This window comes from Oncorhynchus tshawytscha, linkage group LG20 (assembly GCF_018296145.1).
Source record: "Oncorhynchus tshawytscha isolate Ot180627B linkage group LG20, Otsh_v2.0, whole genome shotgun sequence".
Lineage (NCBI taxonomy): Eukaryota > Metazoa > Chordata > Actinopteri > Salmoniformes > Salmonidae > Oncorhynchus > Oncorhynchus tshawytscha.
This window is the reverse complement of record NC_056448.1, coordinates 12,953,330-12,973,269: the sequence shown is the minus strand read 5'-3', so window position 1 is coordinate 12,973,269 and position 19,940 is coordinate 12,953,330.

Sequence of the window (19,940 nt, the reverse complement as noted above, 5' to 3'; positions counted from 1 at the left end):
GGTATTGAACGCTGAGCTGTAGTCAATGAATAGCATTCTCACGTAAGTTTACCTTTTGTCCAGGTGGGAAAGGGCAGTGTGGACTGCAATAGAGATTGCATTCGATCTCAGTCCTGTATTGATGCTTTGCCTGTTTGATGGTTTGTCGGAGGGCACAGCGGGATGTCTTATCAGCATCCGGGTTAGTGTCCCACTCCTTGAAGCTCTACCCTTTAGCTCAGTGCAGATGTTGCCTGTAATCCATGGCTTCTGGTTGGGGTATGTACGTACGGTCAATGTGGGGCCGACATCATCAATGCACTCATTGATGAAGCCAGTGACTGATGTGGTGTACTCCTCAATGCCACAGGAAGAATCCCGGAACATATTCCAGTCTGTGCAAGCTAAGCAGTCCTGTAGCTTAGCATCTGTGTCATCTGACCAATTCTTTATTGACCGAGTCACTGGTGCTTCCTGCTTTAGTTTTTGTGTGTAAGCTGGAATCAGGGGGATAGAATTGTGGTCAGATTTGCCAAATGGAGGTGAGGGAGAGCTTTGTAAGCTTCTCTGAGTGTGGAGTAAAGGTGTTTTTTTTCCCCCTCTGGTTGCACATTTAACATGCTGGTTTAAGTCCCCAGCCTCCAAGAGCGTCGCCTCTGGATGAGCATTTTCCTGTTTGCTTATGGCCTTATATAGCTCATTGAGTATGGTCTTAGTGCCAGCATCGGTTTGTGGTGGTAAATAGACAGCTACGAAAAATATAGATGAAAACTATTTTGGTAAATAGTGCGGTCTAGCTTATCATGAGATACTCTACCTCAGGCGAGCAAAACCTTGAGACTTGCTTAAAACCTGTTGACGGGATAGGGTTCGCTTTTGGGAACGAACCCTCCCACGTTCAGCTGGAACGGTGGCGCACGGAATGCAAAAATATTCGTAGAAATATTTAACCTCCACACATTAACAAGTCCAATAGCTCAAATGAAAGATGAACAAGGTGTTTATCTAGCCATTAAGTCAGATTTCTAAATGTTTTACGGCGAAAACATAGCACATATTTATGTCAAACCACCACCAAAGACACAGCTCATTTGAATAGCCAAAAAATGCAATCAACAACCGCAGGATTAAAAGAAAAATAATTCACTAACATTTTGAAAATCTTCATCAGATGACAGTAATAGGACATGTTACACAGTACATTTATGTTTTTTTCAATAATATGCAATTTATATCCATAAATCTCTGTTTACAATGACGCCATGTTCAAAAAATGCTACTCAAATGTCCTGAGGAATGATGATAGCCCCGGCAGATAACGTCAGATAACAAGCAATACACATCATAAACTTTGACTAAATATACATGTTCTACATATAGTTAGAAAGATACACTTCTTCTTAATGCAACCGCTGTGTTACATTTATTTTTAACGTTACAGAATTCGTTCACTAGGCTATAATATGAGACGGCGCTCAGAAATTAGCATTATGTCTCCTCTATCTCGGAGTCCACAGAAACCCATAATTAACACATAAATATTCCCTTACCTTTGATGTTCTTCGATCAGAAGACGTGGAAGGAGTTATACTTACCAAAAACTGCGTTTGGTTTTCAAGTCTGTGTCTTTAGGCTATCAAACACAACAAATTCCGGTTGAAATGCAGCCAAAATTCTAGTGGATGCGCATCTAAACTTCAAAATTACATATTATATGTTGACTAAACTGGTCAAACTAAGTGCAGAATCAAACTTTAGCATGTTCTAAACATGCAAAACAATCCTTAGCTCGAACAGACAAACCTACATCGTTTGGTCAAACCTGGAAGAAAGAGAGCTCCGGACCCGACGCGCGCATGAAAGTACATGTATTTTCGCGAGCGCGCGATTCTCACAATGACAGGCCCCACTGAAAGGAGACATTGTGCTGAAGAGATAGGAACTGTTCCCAGATCCGTAGCTGGTTGGGAAGGGTGGGGGTGATGACGTCAAAGTTGGGCCAACTTTCATGATGACAAGAGAGAGTTTGGGAGAATGGCTGCCCTGAGAGTTCTGCTTTACATACAGACATAATTTGAACGGTTTTAGAAGCTTTAGAGTGTTTTCTATTCAATAATAATTATTATATGCATATATTAGCAATTTTGGACAGATTTTTTTTTCTGTTTACTATGGGCACGCAATTCCTCCAAAGGGGGCAGTAGTCAGCCCTATCTTTAACAGGCTTTAGATATTAGATGTCTTGCACCAGCTGTTGTTTGCAAATATACACAGACCGCCACCCCTTCTCTTACTGGAGGCGGCTGTTCTATCTTGCCAATGCAGCGTAAACCCCGCCATCTGTATGTTATCCGTATTGTCGTTCAGCCACAGCTCGGTGAAACATAAGATATTACAGTTTTTAATGTTCCGTTGGTAGGATATTTGTGATCATAGCTTGCCTATTTTGTTATCCAACGATTGTACGTTGGCTAATAGGACTGATGGTAGAGGTAGCTTACCCACAAGCCATCGTATCCTTACAAGGCACCCCGACCTACGTCCCCGATATCTCCGTCTCTTTCTCCTGCGAATGACAGGGATGAGGGCCTTGTCGGGTGTCTGAACTAAATCCGTTGCGTCTGACTTGTTGAAGAAAAAAATCTTCGTCCAGTACGCGGTGAGTAATCGCTGTTCTGATATCCAGAAGCTCTTTTCAGTCATAAGAGATGTGATGGAAACATGACGTACAAAAATAAGTTACAAATAATGTAAGAAAATACACACAATAGCACAATTGGTTCGGAGCCCATAAAACTAACACCATCTTTTCCGGCGCCATTATTAGAATATCTGTCTGCATTCATCCTGGATGGATCTCACATAGCCCAACTGTCCCGTACAAAACCATTTGAAATATTTTGCGCTGGTATTGTGCAAGTTCTCTCAGTCGTGTGCAATGGATGAAGATTGAAATTCAAATATCGGAAGCAGAATGTCCTGTCTGGTGTCGGAGCAGCAGACATGGCATGATTTAATATTCGTCCATTGAAACAAACTGATATTTTTGAGGAAGAACATAACAACTGTAATGCTAATTTGAGTGGACATGGGATTACACGAGTTGGACACATGCAGACAATTATACCCCTGCGAAGGTATGCTGGCTTCAGGAAATCCCACATGAGTGCTTGGACTCAGCTTCCATCAATAATATCGAGTTGTGTAATCGTAAAAATAAACACGGGACTGTCTTGTCGCCTTGGCTACGTCTCCACAGGGTCACCTTGGAGGAAGCGGAGAAGCGGGGATGGTCCCTACGCATATATCCACCTAGGCTGGGATGTAATGGGATGGTAGATGTGTGGAATGAGGCCGACAGTGCAACCGGTTCTTGCGGACAATGACTGATTGCCTGGGGAATGCAACCATACATGTTGCATTACTGCTACATAATTGACTTTAGTGCCAGACAAGATCCCCAAGGGCTAACGGTTTATCCACAATATCACTTTTTTTGCGCAGGAAGCAACATTCTTATGAGGATGTTCACGTCAAGACGTCCCAATATGCAGATCAAAAGGTAAAAAAGGGAAAGCCATTATACATGACCTTGTGTAGAGTAGCATCTGTCAGAGGACAACACTCTCACTAACCCAGGGCCCTCTTCAATTCAAAACTGTAACCTGTAACGTTATAAGACAATGACTGTTCTCCCTGTGTTACGAGAATTCAAGTTTATATTGTCCTGCTGTTCATGCTTTATTTGTTTCACCTTGTAGACATGGTTTTGGTGAGTACATTCATCGAAATGTGCAACAAGCACTAAATGATTTATACGGGACATAGTCTACTACAAGATTAATTGAATTTGGCCCACAGTTCTGTATGTTCTCTTAAACTTGAAAAGCTAACACTTGTAAACCCTTATGAAGGTCTACTGACCAAAATATTGTTTTGAAGTGATGCCAGCCAGTGTGCAGGAGTTTCTGTTTTAAGTTATTCAGTGTGCTACGCCAAACACCTCCAGTTGTGACAACTTTTCCTTCTCTAACTCATTAAAACACTTGAAAATGTGAAAAGTTGTGATAAACAACATAACACACAGGGAATATAACCCACTGGAGGCAATTTAGTTAGTAGCTAACACTCCAGGCATATACAGTGAGTATACCAATCACTAGGAACACACCCCCTTCGCCTTCAGAACAGTCTCAATTCATCAGAGCATGGATCAACAGGGATGTTGGCCCATGTTGACTCCAATGCTTCTCACAGTTGTGTGAAGTTGGCTGGATGTCCTTTGGGTGGTGGACCATTCTTGAATCACTGTTGGAAACTGTTCAGTGTGAAAAACCCAGCAGCGTTGCAGTTCTTGGCACCTGGCATCTACTACCATACCCCTTTCAAAGGCACTGAAATCTTTTGTCTTGCCCATTCACCCTCGGAATGGCACACATACACAATCCATGTCTCAAATGTCTCAAAGTTTAAAAATCCTTCTTCTAACCTGTCTCCTCCCCTTCACCTACACTGATTGAATTGGGTTTAACAAGTGACATCAATAAGGGATCATAGCTTTCACCTGAATGAACCTGGTCAGTCTATGTCATGGAATGAGCAGGTGTTCTTCATGTGTTGCACACTCAGAGTATTCCTCCAGTCTATCAGAAAACAAAGAGACAGGAACCAAGGAGAAGTAAACTTGGCTCTGACTCTTGGGCGAGGCTGGTTAATTGAGCTTGACTCTCTTTCCTGGCCCAATGACAGCGTATTTAGTGTCAGCACCCATCAAGCATCTGCCCGTCTGCTGTGTCTCTTGCCATGACGGATTGTCACACACAGGCGTTCAGTGACTCGACAGAGACAGCCTACCACTGTGTCACTCTCAGTGGTTAACGGTCCCCTCAAGGGATGTGACAGGAATACTAGTTGAATGTCCAGCCTGACCCTTGGTCGCATATGAGCATCCCCACGGAAACACTAACACAAACACTGCCATCAAATGATCAGAGTACTAGAGAAATCCTTTAAATCCTTGTGGCAGTTTTGTTGTCTCTAATATCTGTGTCAAATGGGCAAATTATGTCCGCCATATCGTGCATTCATGACTTAAATATTTCAATTTTTTTCCCCCCTGTGTGACAAAGGACGATGGTTCCTCCATGGAGACACACGGACAAACACATCTGTATAATGTGTAGTGTATTCCAGTCCTATAAACTGAAGTACCCTGGGATTCCACGGTGCCACACGACCCAGCAGTAGACATAAGGAGTTATTGAACAGTTTTTGTTCTGAAAAAGCCTTGGTGCTTTCTGAGCATCCTGAGACCTAACGAGGAGTGTGCCGTCTGCAACTTAATGCTGCCGCTTTGTGACACACACACTGGTCAAGGTCACTGACTGTTGATGTTTCGTTGCCTCAGCTATTGACATAATCATTTCCCGGAATGAACTGGATACTTTATATTGCTGAACGTCTCAATAACTCATAGTATAGACACTGTCTGTGTTGTATCAATATGCCTCTATTCATTGAATGTGCTGGGTTAGTTTCATAAAGCACGTGGAGTCTCCTACACACCCATTAGCCACGATCCATAAGAGGAGGAGAGGCATTGAGAGACTTTACAAGGCCCTAATGTCCAGCATGCTGCCATGCAAACCTGATGAGACTGAGTGTGAGCTGTGTGACATGGTAGTGATGAGAGGCGAGGCTGTGGAGATCAACTGCAAGGGTCACACACAAATCTGTCAGGGCATTTGTTAGAGCCTGTCCTGTTCCGTAATCCCCTCTGGTTGAGACCCCTATATCTCTCTTCTCTCCCTCCAAGGATTCACCACCGAGAGATGCCTCCCTCCCTCCCATGGATTTCACATGGATTCACAGAGAAGGTCACGAGGAATTTCAGTGGAAAGTATATGGCAGGTGGGGATTTTCCATTACACCTCCATTACGACTGACATAACCTGAGAGAAAGGCTGGGATGGAAGAGCTGCACCGTTGCAGGAAAAGAGGGGAAAACAGCTGCTTATATGCTACAGCTAGATAGAGACGACGGAAACACACATACACACACACACACACACACACACACACACACTTAATGTAGGGTTCATACATCAACCAACAAAGTGAGATAAACAAGCTACATCATGGCTGTTGGCCTCTGAACAATATGTTTTTTTATCTCAGAGAATCAAAACAAACTGAGCTAGAGAAAATAACACTCATTGCCCTTGTCAAATGAAAACTAACAATTTAACTTTGATGTCTATACCTTGAGGCAGGTTACCAAAAAGTTCCCTCAGAGAACCTGCTCAATTTTGACTGATCCTTTTTTTGATATCCCTATTTACTTGTTGTTCAATTACACAGCAAAATGGCAATGCCATAAATCTTACCTACAGTAATAATGTCACTGTTGTATTAAAACAAGCAACATTACATTCAATTCCCTACCAAGGAGTTACCGTCATAGATATCCTATTCAACTATTTCGAATTCCTAATTCTATGGTTTCCAATGCATTGTATATTTTTTTAAGGCAAAGTAACCATGGTTGCCAAGTAATTTATGTGAAATATCAGGTAAATACCATGTGAAACAGGACGGTGTTACCTTGAGGGTAATCTGGCAGCACCAGACGAGTGTGTCTCTGAATGTGGAATGTATTCCATAAAGCCTGTCAGGCTTGAGGGTGAAATGCTCAGAGGGATTGAGGGAGATAGAGAGAGGGAGAGAGAATGGTAGAGATGCAGGAACATGTTTCTCATTCCAGGCAGACTCTCCAAGATCCCCGACGAGACTAGTCTTCCATGAGGGGCTGGCCATTGAACATGAAGGGTCCCCTTAGAGCTCTTTTCCACCTGTCAGGAAGTTTTCATGTCCAGGCTGCCTGTACCAGGCATGCATTCTTGATGGAGAGACAAAGCAGAGGGATAGCATGTGCACTTTCATGACCAGCGTGGCACTCGCCGGGGGCTCCGTGAAACTGCGGTATGCAACTGCCGCGTGGGCCTTGCAGACAACATGATGGCGGAGATCCCACTCTTATCCAGAGCAACTTACAGTTAGTTAAGATAGCTAGGTTAGACAACCACATAACTCAGTGATAGTTACTTTATTGAGGGAAGATATATTTACTATCAGAAAAGTCAGTGCCAGTAAGGGGTAAAAAAAGACAAATGAGAGTGTTAGTTCACAAAATACTTTTACTTTTCAGGTGGGGAGGGGTGAAGAGGGGATGTGAGGGGGTGGGGTGTTGTGGGATTATTTAAGATACTCTATAAAGGGTTTCAGATGTTTTCGGGAAGATGGGCAGGGACTCTGCTGTTTTAGCTTCAGGGGGAAACTGGTTCCACCATTGGGGTTTCTCTTGCTGCTCCATAGACAAGAACCATGGTATTGTAGTGGATGCAAGTTTCGACTGGAAGCCAGTGGAATGTGCGCATGAGCGACGTGACATTGAAGAACTTGGGAAGGTTCAACACCAGGCACGAAGCAGAGTTATGGATAAGTTGCAGGGGTTTGATGGCACAAGCCAACAACAAGTTGTAGTAGTCCAGACGGGAGATGACAAGTGCCTGGATTAGAACCTGCACCACTTTCTGTGTGAGGTAGGGTCGTACTCTACGGATGTTGTAGAGCATGAACCTGCAGGAGCGGGTCACTGCTTTGATGTTTGCAGAGAACGACAGGGTGTTGTCCATGGTCACACGTTCTTTGCACTCTGGGAGGGGGACACTGTGGAGTTGTCAACCGTGATGGAGAGCTCTTGGATCGGGCAGGCCTTCCCTGGTAGTAAGAGCAGCTCTGTCTTGTCTAGGTTGAGATTGAGGTGGTGGGCTGACATCCAAGCTGAGATATCTGCCAGGCACGCAGAGATGCATGTTGCCACCTGGGTGTCAGAAGGAGGGAAGGAGAAGAGTAGTTGAGTGTCATCCACATAGCCATGTTTTGACATATCATCATACAGTATGTGTGTGAAACCATCTTGTCAACCACATTAGAGAAACCAGAACCATTTATTTATTCTCATTTCCTGTTTCAAAAACCTCACTTTACAGAAGAGATGGTAAGACAATTTCATGAAAGAAAGAAGATAATGTCCAGATTGAGGTAAATACAGATGTGCCTGTGTTTTACTTTAAAGCATTCAAAAATATTTTAATATGTACAACACTTTAACACTGGAAGCTCCATCTGTCTCTGTTAGCCTTTTATCTGTCCTCACAGGATGGAGGAACACATTAATTACACAGCCATTAGTCATGAACATCCATGTTGAATGTCTAATCCGGAAGCCATGTTATTTCCCTGCGTTTATGTTACTGACAAAGCCTGGCATCTGCTGCAGCAACAGGTCATTTAAGAGTTACGTTTCACCACCACCTCTTGGCACATGCTGTTGCCTTGGCATGATCTGTGAATCTGAAGAGATGAGCCGTCATATAGCTGATACAGCCACTTGACTTCATTGACTGAACCAGGCTAACAGCATGTGGGAATCAATGTGTGTGAATAGTTCAATGGAACTGTGTCCAAGGTCATTTGCCTAACTGAAAGGAGGTCCATGCTACTTTTTAGATTTAAAGACAATGAGAGAGCAGTCAGTGTGGCTGATGATGGGAATGCAGATAGCTTCCCATCAGTCCCATGTGTACACGAGGAAGCTATTGTGGCACCATTAGACAGTTTTACTGACCTCTGAATAATGCATGCTGAGAAGATATAGGAGAGAACTGAATGAATAGTAAATGAATAAGACCTAATTGCAATTGGGAGTGTGAAGTGAGGAGCGTGACATGATTCAAATGCCATCACAAAACATTATTGGAGTTTCCCTTATGGCCTCTCCTATGGCTACTGACCCTCCCATCCCTTATTCAGGTTGCTCTCAAACTATGTAAGCTAAGGGGCCTATTAGTATTCTTTTGGTATTCCCAGCTGAAGCCACCAACTCTTCAACCTTTATGAAGTTCCCGTGTGCCCGTTCAAAAGAGATTATTCATGAATGTGTGTGTGTGCTCATATGCATTTGTACTGTATGTGTGCCTCTGTGTGTATGCCTGTCTGTGTGTGTATCTGCCTTTATGCCAATGTATCTTTGTTGTATATAATTTGTGCTGCAGAGTGCAGGCAGTGACTGGGCTGTTTGCCCCACGCTCAAGGCGAAGGTCTGGGTCTGGGTCTCCAGTAATTCTGTTACTCTGCCTGAGCCTGGCCCTCCTCTGGTAAGAGGGGCTAGTAGGAAGGATTCCTCTTCACCGTCAGCAAATTAATGTAAATGGTAATTCTCACGTGGTGACATGAAGGACGACACTATTACTTGACTTCTGGCTGATGGATAGGACGGATTGTATCTTTACGCACCTTGAGCAAACAGCAAAGTTGATTAGGTGTGAGCTCAATGACAACGGGACCTAACGACAGACTGTTTTGTCTGTGATAATAGCTTGTTTTTTTCCCAAGAGATTACAGTCGAACATTTACTATCATTCTTTTGTCAGGATATAATTAATAAAATCACTTGTGGTTTAAATAGGGCTTAACACATTATTTTATAGGAACAGGGACAATCCTTCAGTGCATGACAGGAACCCAGGCTAATGATGTAATGGTTGATGAGTTGGTCAGTGTGTAAACCAGCTGTCGAGGTTGAAAGGACTGCAAGAGTTCCTTAGAAGTGAATAACAATGTCATAACAAAAAACAAATCTACCACCCACTGAAAACACAACTCTGAGCTGATAAACAGAGCAATGAAGATAACAGCTCGTAATGTAGGATGCAACAGAATGAAAAAGCAATTGTCAAAAAAATGAGCTTATAAAAAGAGATCAAATAGGAATGTTTTCCAAGTATTGTACTGGCATGAGGATACATCTTCCTGCGTTGATGAAGTGTATATAAGTAGGGTTGAAATAAAACAGGAATACGGCAGATTGGATATATAGTGGCTTACAAAAGTATTCACCCCCCTTGGCATTTTTCTATTTTGTTGCCTTGACAACCTGGAATTAAAATTGATTTTTTTTGGGGGGTGTTTGTATGATTTGATTTAAACAACATGCCTACCACTTTGAAGATGCAAAATATTTTTTATTGTGAAACAAACAAGTAATAATACAAAAAAATTGAAAACTTGACCGTGCGTAATTATCCCCCCCCCCAAAGTCAATACATTACAGAGGCACCTTTTGCATCAATTACAGCTGCAAGTCTCTTGGGCTATGTCTCTATAAGCTTGGCACATCTAGCCACTTGCCCATTCTTCAAGGCAAAACTGCTCCAGCTCCTTCAAGATGGATGAGTTCTGCTGGTGTACAGAAATCTTTGTCATCAAATCAAATGTATTTATATAGCCCTTCGTACATCAGCTGATATCTCAAAGTGCTGTACAGAAACCCAGCCTAAAACCCCAAACAGCAAGCAATGCAGGTGTAGAAGCACGGTGGCTAGGAAAAACTCCCTAGAAAGGCCAAAACCTAGGAAGAAACCTAGAGAGGAACCAGGCTATGTGGGGTGGCCAGTCCTCTTCTGGCTGTGCCGGGTGGAGATTATAACAGAACATGGCCAAGATGTTCAAATGTTCATAAATGACCAGCATGGTCGAATAATAATAAGGCAGAACAGTTGAAACTGGAGCAGCAGCACGGCCAGGTGGACTGGGGACAGCAAGGAGTCATCATGTCAGGTAGTCCTGGGGCATGGTCCTAGGGCTCAGGTCCTCCGAGAGAGAGGGAGAGAAAGAGAGAATTAGAGAACGCACACTTAGATTCACACAGGACACCGAATAGGACAGGAGAGGTACTCCAGATATAACAAACTGACCCTAGCCCCCCGACACATTAACTACTGCAGCATAAATACTGGAGGCTGAGACAGGAGGGGTCAGGAGACACTGTGGCCCCATCCGAGGACACCCCCAGACAGGGACAAACAGGAAGGATATAACCCCACCCACTTTGCCAAAGCACAGCCCCCACACCACTAGAGGGATATCTTCAACCACCAACTTACCATCCTGAGACAAGGCTGAGTATAGCCCACAAAGATCTCCACCATGGCACAACCCAAGGGGGGGGGGCGCCAACCCAGACAGGATGACCACATGTCACAGATTCACAGATTCTCAATTGGATTGAGGTCTGGGCTTTGACTAGGCTATTCCAAGACATGCAATTGTTTCCCCTTAAACCACTCGAGTGTTGCTTTAGCAGTATGCTTAGGGTCATTGTCCTGCTGGAAGGTGAACCTCTGTCCCAGTCTCAAATCTCTGGAAGACTGAAACAGGTGTCCCTCAAGAATTTCCCTGTATTTAGCGCCATCCATCATCCCTTCAATTATGACCAGTTTCCCAGTCCCTGCCGATGAAAAACACCCCCACAGCATGATGCTGCCACCACCATGCTTCACTGCGGTGATGGTGTTCTCTTGGTGATGAGAGGTGTTGGGTTTGCGCCAGACATAGCATTTTACTTGATGGCCAAAAAGCTCAATTTTAGTCTCATCTGACCAGAGTACCTTCTTCCATATGTTTGGGGAGTCTCCCACACGCCTTTTGGCGAACACTAAACGTGTTCACATATTTCTTCTTTAAGCAATGGCTTTTTTTCTGGCCACTCTTCCTCAAAGCCGAGCTCTGTGGAGTGTTTGGCTTAAAGTGGTCCTATGGACAGATATTCCAATCTCAGCTGTGGAGCTTTGCAGCTCCTTCAGTGTTATCTTTGGTCTCTTTGTTGCCTCTCTGATTAATGCCCTCCTTGCCTGGTCCGTGAGTTTTGATGGGCCTCTCGGCAGGTTTGTTGTGGTGCCATATTCAATTTTTTAATAATGGTGCTCCATGGCATGTTCAAAGTTCTGGATATTTTTTAATAACCCAACCCTGAACCTGTACTTCTCCACAACTTTGTCTCTGACCTGTTTGGAGAGCTCCTTGGTCTTCATGGTGCCCCTTTCTTAGTGGTGTTGCAGACTCTGGGGGCATTTCAGAACAGGTGTATATATACTGAGATCATGTGACAGATCATGTGACACTTTGATTGTACACAGGTGGACTTTATTTAACTAATTATGTGACTTCTGAAGGTAATTGGTTGCACCAGATCATATTAAGGGGCTTCATAGCAAAGGGGGTGAATACATACGCACTCACCACTTTTCCTTTTTTATTTTATTTGTTATATTTTTTGAAACAATTATTATTATTTTTTTCACTTCACCAATTTGGACTATTTTGTGTATGTCCATTGCATGAAATCCAAATAAAAATCCATTTAAATTACAGGTTTTAATGCAACAAAATAGGAAAAAACACCCAGGGGAGTGAATACTTTTGCAAAGCACTGTAGCCAGCTATCCTGGGATTATGCTCCATCCTAGGATAATGCTCAGTGACAGATTGTGCATCTCAAACTAATGTAAAACCAGGCGTATCATCTCTTTCTTCACACAGAGGGTCTGCAGAATGAAAATCAATACTTATGCTGAAACATAAGCTGGTGCCAAAGCCTGTTTATCATGCAAATCCATTTGATAGACAATGGATTTCAGGATGAGTCAAACCAGATAAGGTGGCCATTTTAAGTGGGAACTCAAACACTCATACCACGCACATTCAACTCTGCATCAGTCATCCTTGCTGATGGTGAAAAATAGTCATGTCAGAACGCAATAGAGTGGAAGAGTGGAGTGTCCTCTTTCTTCTCCCAGTGAATGAATAATAGTAGAAACCGCTGGAGACACACTGTACTGAATAACTGTACATTAATAATAGAACTATAACACTGACCTGACTGAGAGCCTTTACCTGGAATTACTACTAAAATCACCATGGAATCTTCCAAATATGAGTCACTGCATGAGACTGCAGAGAGGGGACTAGCGTTTGAAAACCAATTGTGTGGAAATATAATTGTTTGGATGAGATTTGTTGACAAGTAACAGCACTTTCACAAAGAAACCCACAAGGATGCCCTTGAGGTGTCATTTTCCCTTATGTCGGTCTGACTGGAAGGAAGTGACATATCTTCAGCTGTCCTGTTTTCATTCTTTCATTCTTCCCTTCCTGTCTTTTTGCTTCTCTCCAAAATAAGTTTTCCTCTTTGTCACAAATGCCAACGCTTGTCATTCTATGGCCCCATTGGCATGTCAAAGAGGAGACTGCCCTTTTAGCAGTCACAGTAATAGAGATGCCTCTCGGTGTGGCAGCTCCTGTCACCTCAGGAAATAATGGAACACTTTTTGATTGCCTTTAAAAAAAACATGAATATTTTAACACCTGCTATAAGCCTACATTGAACAATTTCAGTTCACGATGGCTTGTTCACCAGAGGCACTCCACTGTCTTTCTGAATAATTTGGAATTAATCAAGTTTTGCCCTTTGGTTTATTACTCATGGTAATTTTTACATTCCAATCAGATTTCAATCAGATTGTCAGGCTCTGCTAAAGGTATTATCAAGGACCATTGTCACAAGATTTAACCATCAAAAAGTAAAACAACTGAACGGCTTTAATTACTATATTGTTCACAGACTCATAATGACTACGCATGATAAGTGTGAAATGTATTTGAATTATAATGCTGATAGGTCCAAACATACATGCAATAAGGACATTTTTTAACATATGTAACTTTTTAAACATTTCTAGGTCATCTTGAACTGACCATCTCCTTCCTTAATTTCCAAATGAGAGTGTGGTGAAAAGAATCACTTGTGCTTGCTTATCCTCAGTTATCATTTCTCCTCATAGGATAATGACCGGTCTTCATCAGGAATCTCAATTGAAAGTCTTCCGTTTGTCTTCAAAGATTTACAAACCTGCTCATTAACTTGGAGCATTCTACACCACCTCATTGATGATACATTTTCGTTAATTATCTGAGCTGCATTGATGCTAAAGACACTATCTTGTGTCTAAGATCTGTGACAAAATACTTAGATCATTGAAACAGCACAAACAAGACATGCTTGTCTTCTGGCTGCACCAGGCAATGGATTTTACCCTGAGTTTCACCCACTGATGCTAGACTTGAATAATTCATCCCAGACTAGTCTGTGAAAGTCATCATGCCAAAATCGAAAAACAGTAGTGATAATATTGCTTAAAATGTAGTCTACTATACTCATGTTGGTCCATCCTGCAAATAAACGGCGTGAATTATTAGCTGACATTCAAGTGTATTAGTGTTTTGAATCTAGAAGGTCATTGTTTTGAATGGACTGAACACTCCATTGCACTGTCGAAGACATTTCTGATGGCTGTGCATGGCTGGCAAGTGCCAGGAGCACAGCAGAAAAGGACTGTGTAATTTATGTATCTATGCTGTTTTGACTTTCCCAGTGAGCGTACTGGAAAGCTCCAGAAGGTAACCTAATTGGATACAGAGTGTCTGTGTGCCCTTCACAAACAGAAAAACAGGCTACACTGCTAGATGCTCTACTCTGTAGAACACAGATAGGGAAGGCATGTTTGGAGTTTTTCAAGCAACATATAAAACCACACAGGCACAGGCACACAAATCAGATTTTGTCGTGTTTTGCACTAATAAAAGAGAAGGGTTAGGGCAGGGATCATCAACTAGATTGAGCCGCGGGCCATTTTTTTCTTGAGTGGATGGTCGGGGGGCTGGAACATACTTGCAAATAATTTGTCGACTGCAAATTGACCGATGGTGCCAAAACAGATACAATGTTTGACTAAAACATAATCAATTCAAACCTTGCTTACGTTTGTATAGGATCAAATGACTCTCTATTATGTGTTGGAGCTGATTTCCTGTGGTGTAACTGTCTTTTATGTCCAACAATAAAAAATAAAAAAAAATGTTTATTTTTTTTGCTCAGAAAACTTGGGAGGGCAAATAAAACCACCTGTGGGCCAAATACAGCCCGCAATCCGCCAGTTGGGGAACCCTGGGTTACGGATTAGGTTGCAGTGTTTATACCTGTCTGCCACAGACAGTGAGACAAATATCTTCTGTCAAATTCAAGGTAACGATCTGTTTGACATTGGATACACACAACTCATGCTGTACTTCCCTTCATCACCTAGTTGATTAAATATTAATGTAATTCCAGTCTCATTATGTGTGCTAACATTCGGAATATCACACATCAACTTCCTGTCGCTATTAATCTAAATAATACAAACCAACACTTTGCAATACAGCCAGGTACTGTCCCGTGTATACATGTACAGTACCAGTCAAAAGTTCAAACACACAGTGGATTTTCTTGTTATGACCGCTGATCAGTTATTGATAAGTTTTGACTCAATCACGGGAACCAATTTGTGGGTCCTATACTGCATTGAGTGTGGGATATACGCTCTACAAATTAAATATTGTTATTACTGTTCAAAAGTTTGGGGTCACTTAGAAATGTCCTTGTTTTTGATAGAAAATAACATCAAATAACATCAAATTGATCAGAAATACAGTGTAGACATTGTTAATGTTGTAAATGACTATTGTAGCTGGAAACGGCTGGTTTTTAATGGAATATCTACATAGGCGTACAGAGGCCCATTATCAGCAACCATCACTCCTGTGTTCCAATGGCACGTTGTGTTAGCTAATCCAAGTTCATCATTTTAAAATGCTAATTGATCATTATAAAATCCTTTTGCAATTATGTTAGCTTCATTAAATAGTACCCGCAAAACACCAGTCTCAACGTCAGCAGTGAAGAGGCGACTACGAGACGCTGGCCTTCTAGGCAGAGTAAAAAGCCATATCTCAGACTGGCCAATTAAAAAATAAAGATTAAGATGGGCAAATGAACACACAGACACTGGACAGAGGAACTCTGCCTAGAAGGCCAGCATACTGGAGTATTTGCGGGTACAATTTCATGAAGCGGCCAGTTGAGGACTTGTGAGGAGTCTGTTTCTCAAACTGGACACTAATGTACTTGTCCTCCTGCTCAGTTGTGCACTGGGGCCTCCCACTCCTCTTTCTATTATGATTAGAGCCAGTTTGCACTGTTCTGTGAAGGGAGTAGTACACAGCGTTGTACAAGAGCTTCAGTTTCTTGGCAATTTCTCGCATGGAATGGCCTTAATTTCTCAGAACAAGAATAGACTGACTAGTTTCAGAAGAAAGTTATTTGTTTCTGGCCATTTTGAGCCTGAAATCGAACCCACAAATGCTGATGCTCCAGACACTCAATTAGTCTAAAGAAGGTCAGATTTATTGATTCTTTAATCAGAACAACAGTTTTCTGCTGTGCTAACATAATTGCAAAAAGGTTTTCTAATGATCAATTTACCTTTTAAAATGATAACAATAGTAATTTACAACATTTGCAATGTCTACACTGTATTTCTGATCAATTTGATATTATTTTAATGGACAAAAAAATTATATTTTCTTTCAAAAACAAGGACATCTTGAAGTGACCCGAAACTTTTGAACGGTAGTGTACATTGTAGTGAAGACATCAAAACTATGAAATAACACATATGGAATCATGTAGTAACCAAAAAAGTGTTATTAAACAAATCAAAATATATTTTAGATTTTAGATTCTTCAAAGTAGCCACCCTTCGCATTGATGGCAGCTTCGCATTCTGGAGTTCCCACATATTTTGATCAAATGTTGGCTGCTTTTCCTTCACTCTGAGGTCCAACTCATCCCAAACCATCTCAATTTGGTTGAGGTCGGGTGATTGTGGAGGCCAGGTCATCTGATGCAGCCCCTTCTTGGTGAAATAGCCCGTACACAGCCTGGAGGTGTGTTGGGCCATTGTCCTGTTAAAAACAAATGATAGTCCCACTAAGTGCAAACTAGATGGGATGGTGTATCGCTGACAAATGCTGTGGTAGCCATGCTGGTTAAGTGTGCCTTGAATTCTAAATAAATCACAGACAGTGTCACCAATAAAGGACCCCCACACCATCACACCTCCTCCTCAATGCTTCACAGTACAAACCACACATGCGGACATCATCCATTCACCTACTCTGCATCTCACAAAGACACGACAGTTGGAACCAAATCTCAAATTTGGACTCATCAGACCAAAGGACAGATTTCCACCGGTCTAATGTCCATTGCTCGTGTTTCTTTGCCCAATCAAGTCTCTTCTTATCATTGGTGTCCTTTAGTAGTGGTTTCTTTGCAGCAATTCAACCATGAAGGCCTGATTCAACGCAGTCTCCCCTGAACAGTTGATGTTGAGATGTGAAGACTTTGTATAGGCTGCAACTTCTGGGGCTGGTAACTCTCATGAACCTATTCTGCACTTGAAGACACTTGAAAAGTTCTTGAAATGTTCCGCATTGTCTTGACTGTCCACGAGAATACAAATGGGTCAAATCAGGTATGCAATGAATAACTTCAATCAGACCCCCTCTCACCCTAGAGCGGGAAGGAAAGAACTAGGGGGTTAATAACCGGCCTGTTGTAAATCAAGGGAGAAGATTCAGATCTGCGCTCTCAAGATTCACCAAAGCAAACTTTTTCCCGCTGAAACTCTAACTCGTTCATAAGCGAATACTGGAACAATATTTCTGACTTAAATCGTGAGGAATGGTCAGAGGTGATAAATAGAACACTAATGTCATTTTGTTTGTAATTTTGTGATGTTATTAAAAATGTTATAAAGGAAATACTGTAACTTGGAAAGTATAGACACTACATATATGAAGTTTCCATACTCTGTGTTGTGCATGTAATATGACAAATTATGAATGTGTTTTTGTTAAGAGAGTCAGGTGTGATTTGAGAAGCTATAAGATAATTTTTGTTAACCTAACTTTGCACAGTGAGTAGTTACCGCCTGGAGTGAGGCCAGGGAGCCCCTTTTGAGCATATACATAATTGGTTAAGAAAAAAACACATTAGACCAGAAAAGAGTGAGGCTGCAGCTGCACATTTAAAGTGGTTTGAATTTGGAATCTCAACACAAGGTGGAGACAATAAACTCACCTCCCAGACAATCATTGATACGGCTGAAAGCAAAATTTAAGTAGGATCATCCTGTTACTCTGCTCAAACCATCGATACGTTTGGCTAGCCTATCTTCAAAGAAGCCTCTTCAAGAGTGAATGGAAGGAAAGTCAACTCTGTAGTTCGGTTCAGGACTACACAACAAGTCCTGTGCTACCAGACAACTACAAAGAAGGATAACAGTAGAAGACTTGTTGTAACCATTTCGTTCAATTAGAACCTTACAAGTGTGCCACGAAAAGGCCCAACCCCCTTTCCAAGGCTGCCCTGTTCACCAAGAGACCACCAGCAAACTCAGGCATTTCACGTAAAAACATTAATGATTTCTTACTCAGTGGGCAGCAGTTCGTGTTCAAAGTAGGTGGTTACTGTAGACGAGAGTGGTTTTTGAATGTACCAATGTTAAGTGTCTCTGTACCTCTCTCTGCCTCTCCATCGCTCCTTTAAAAAGCATCAATACTGTTGTCATTCCGCTAGGGACCTGTTTTCAGTGTATTACAGTCAATAGCTAGTGCAGAGTGTGTATGTTTATCTTGTGTTCCCATTTAATTATCTTGTAAATAAATAATTAAACAAATTTGTGTAGTAGTGAATCATAAGTAAGGCTCTGGTTTTTGCAGATCCAAGGAGGTTACGACTGTTCAGAATGGTCATATGATACGAGGTTATGATTAATAAGTTGACTGTTTATAGATGTGATAGGTAATGCCCTTTTAGAGTTTAATTCGGGAGATAACTCTTTAAAGAACCACTCTCGTGGTGCCCCAGATACTTATGAATTAATTGTTACATTATTAATTTAATCGCGTAACAATTAAACATAGTTAGTTAAAACTTATCTGGATAGGGGGCAGCATTTGGAATTTTGGATTAAAAGCATGCCCAATTTCAACTGCCTACTCATCCCCAGAAGATAAGATATGCCATAGTATGTATTTTCCTTGTCAAGTCATAAATGCTTGAACTTCTTTTGGACTGGAGGGCAGTATTGAGTAGCTTGGATGAATAAGGTAAACTGGCTGCTACTCAGGCCCCGTTGCTAATATATGCATGTTATTAGTATATTTGGATAGAAAACACTCTGAAGTTTCTAAAACTGTTTTAATCATGTCTGTGAGTATAACAGAACTTATGTAGCAGGCGAAACCCCGAGGACAAACCATTCAGATTTGTTTTTTTGAAGTCACCATCTTTTCAATGAGGTTTCATTGGGAATCCGGGATTTCTAAGGGACTTGCTTGCAGTTCCTACCGCTTCCACTGGGTGTCACCAGTCTTTAGAAATTAGTTGAGGTTATTCCTTTGTGTAATGAAGAAGTACGGCCATCTTGAATGAGTGTCACTTCATGTGTACTGTTTGATAGAGGCGCAAGACCAGAAAGCATGCTTGAGTTTGTTTTCTTCCTGTATTGAACACAGATCATCCCGTCTTCAATTTTATCGATTATTTACTTTAAAAAATACCTAAAGTTGTATTACAAAAGTAGTTTGAAATGTTTTGGCAAAACCGGTGTTTTTCTGGATCAAACGCGCCAAATAAATGGACATTTTGGATATATATGGACGGAATTAATCGAAGAAAAGGACCATTTGTGATGTTTATGGGACATATTGGAGTGCCAACAGAAGAAGCTCGTCAAAGGTAAGGCATGATTTATATTTTTATTTCTGCGTTTTGTGTCGCACCTGCAGGGTTGAAATGTTTTCTCACTTTTGTTTACTATGGTGCTATGCTCAGATAATAGCATTGTTTGATTACGCCGAAAAGCCTTTTTGAAATCTGACATGTTGGCTGGATTCACAACACGTGTAGCTTTAATTTGGTGTCTTACATGTGTGATTTCATGAAAGTTTGATTTTTATAGGAATTTATTTGAATTTGGCACTCTGCATTTCATCTGTCTTTTGGCCAAGTGGGACGCTACTGTCCCACATATCCCAGAGAGGTTTTAATTGGATAAATAGCAGTCTTTAGATTGATGTTAAAGTCAAGTCACGACAGCATTGACTGACCTTCA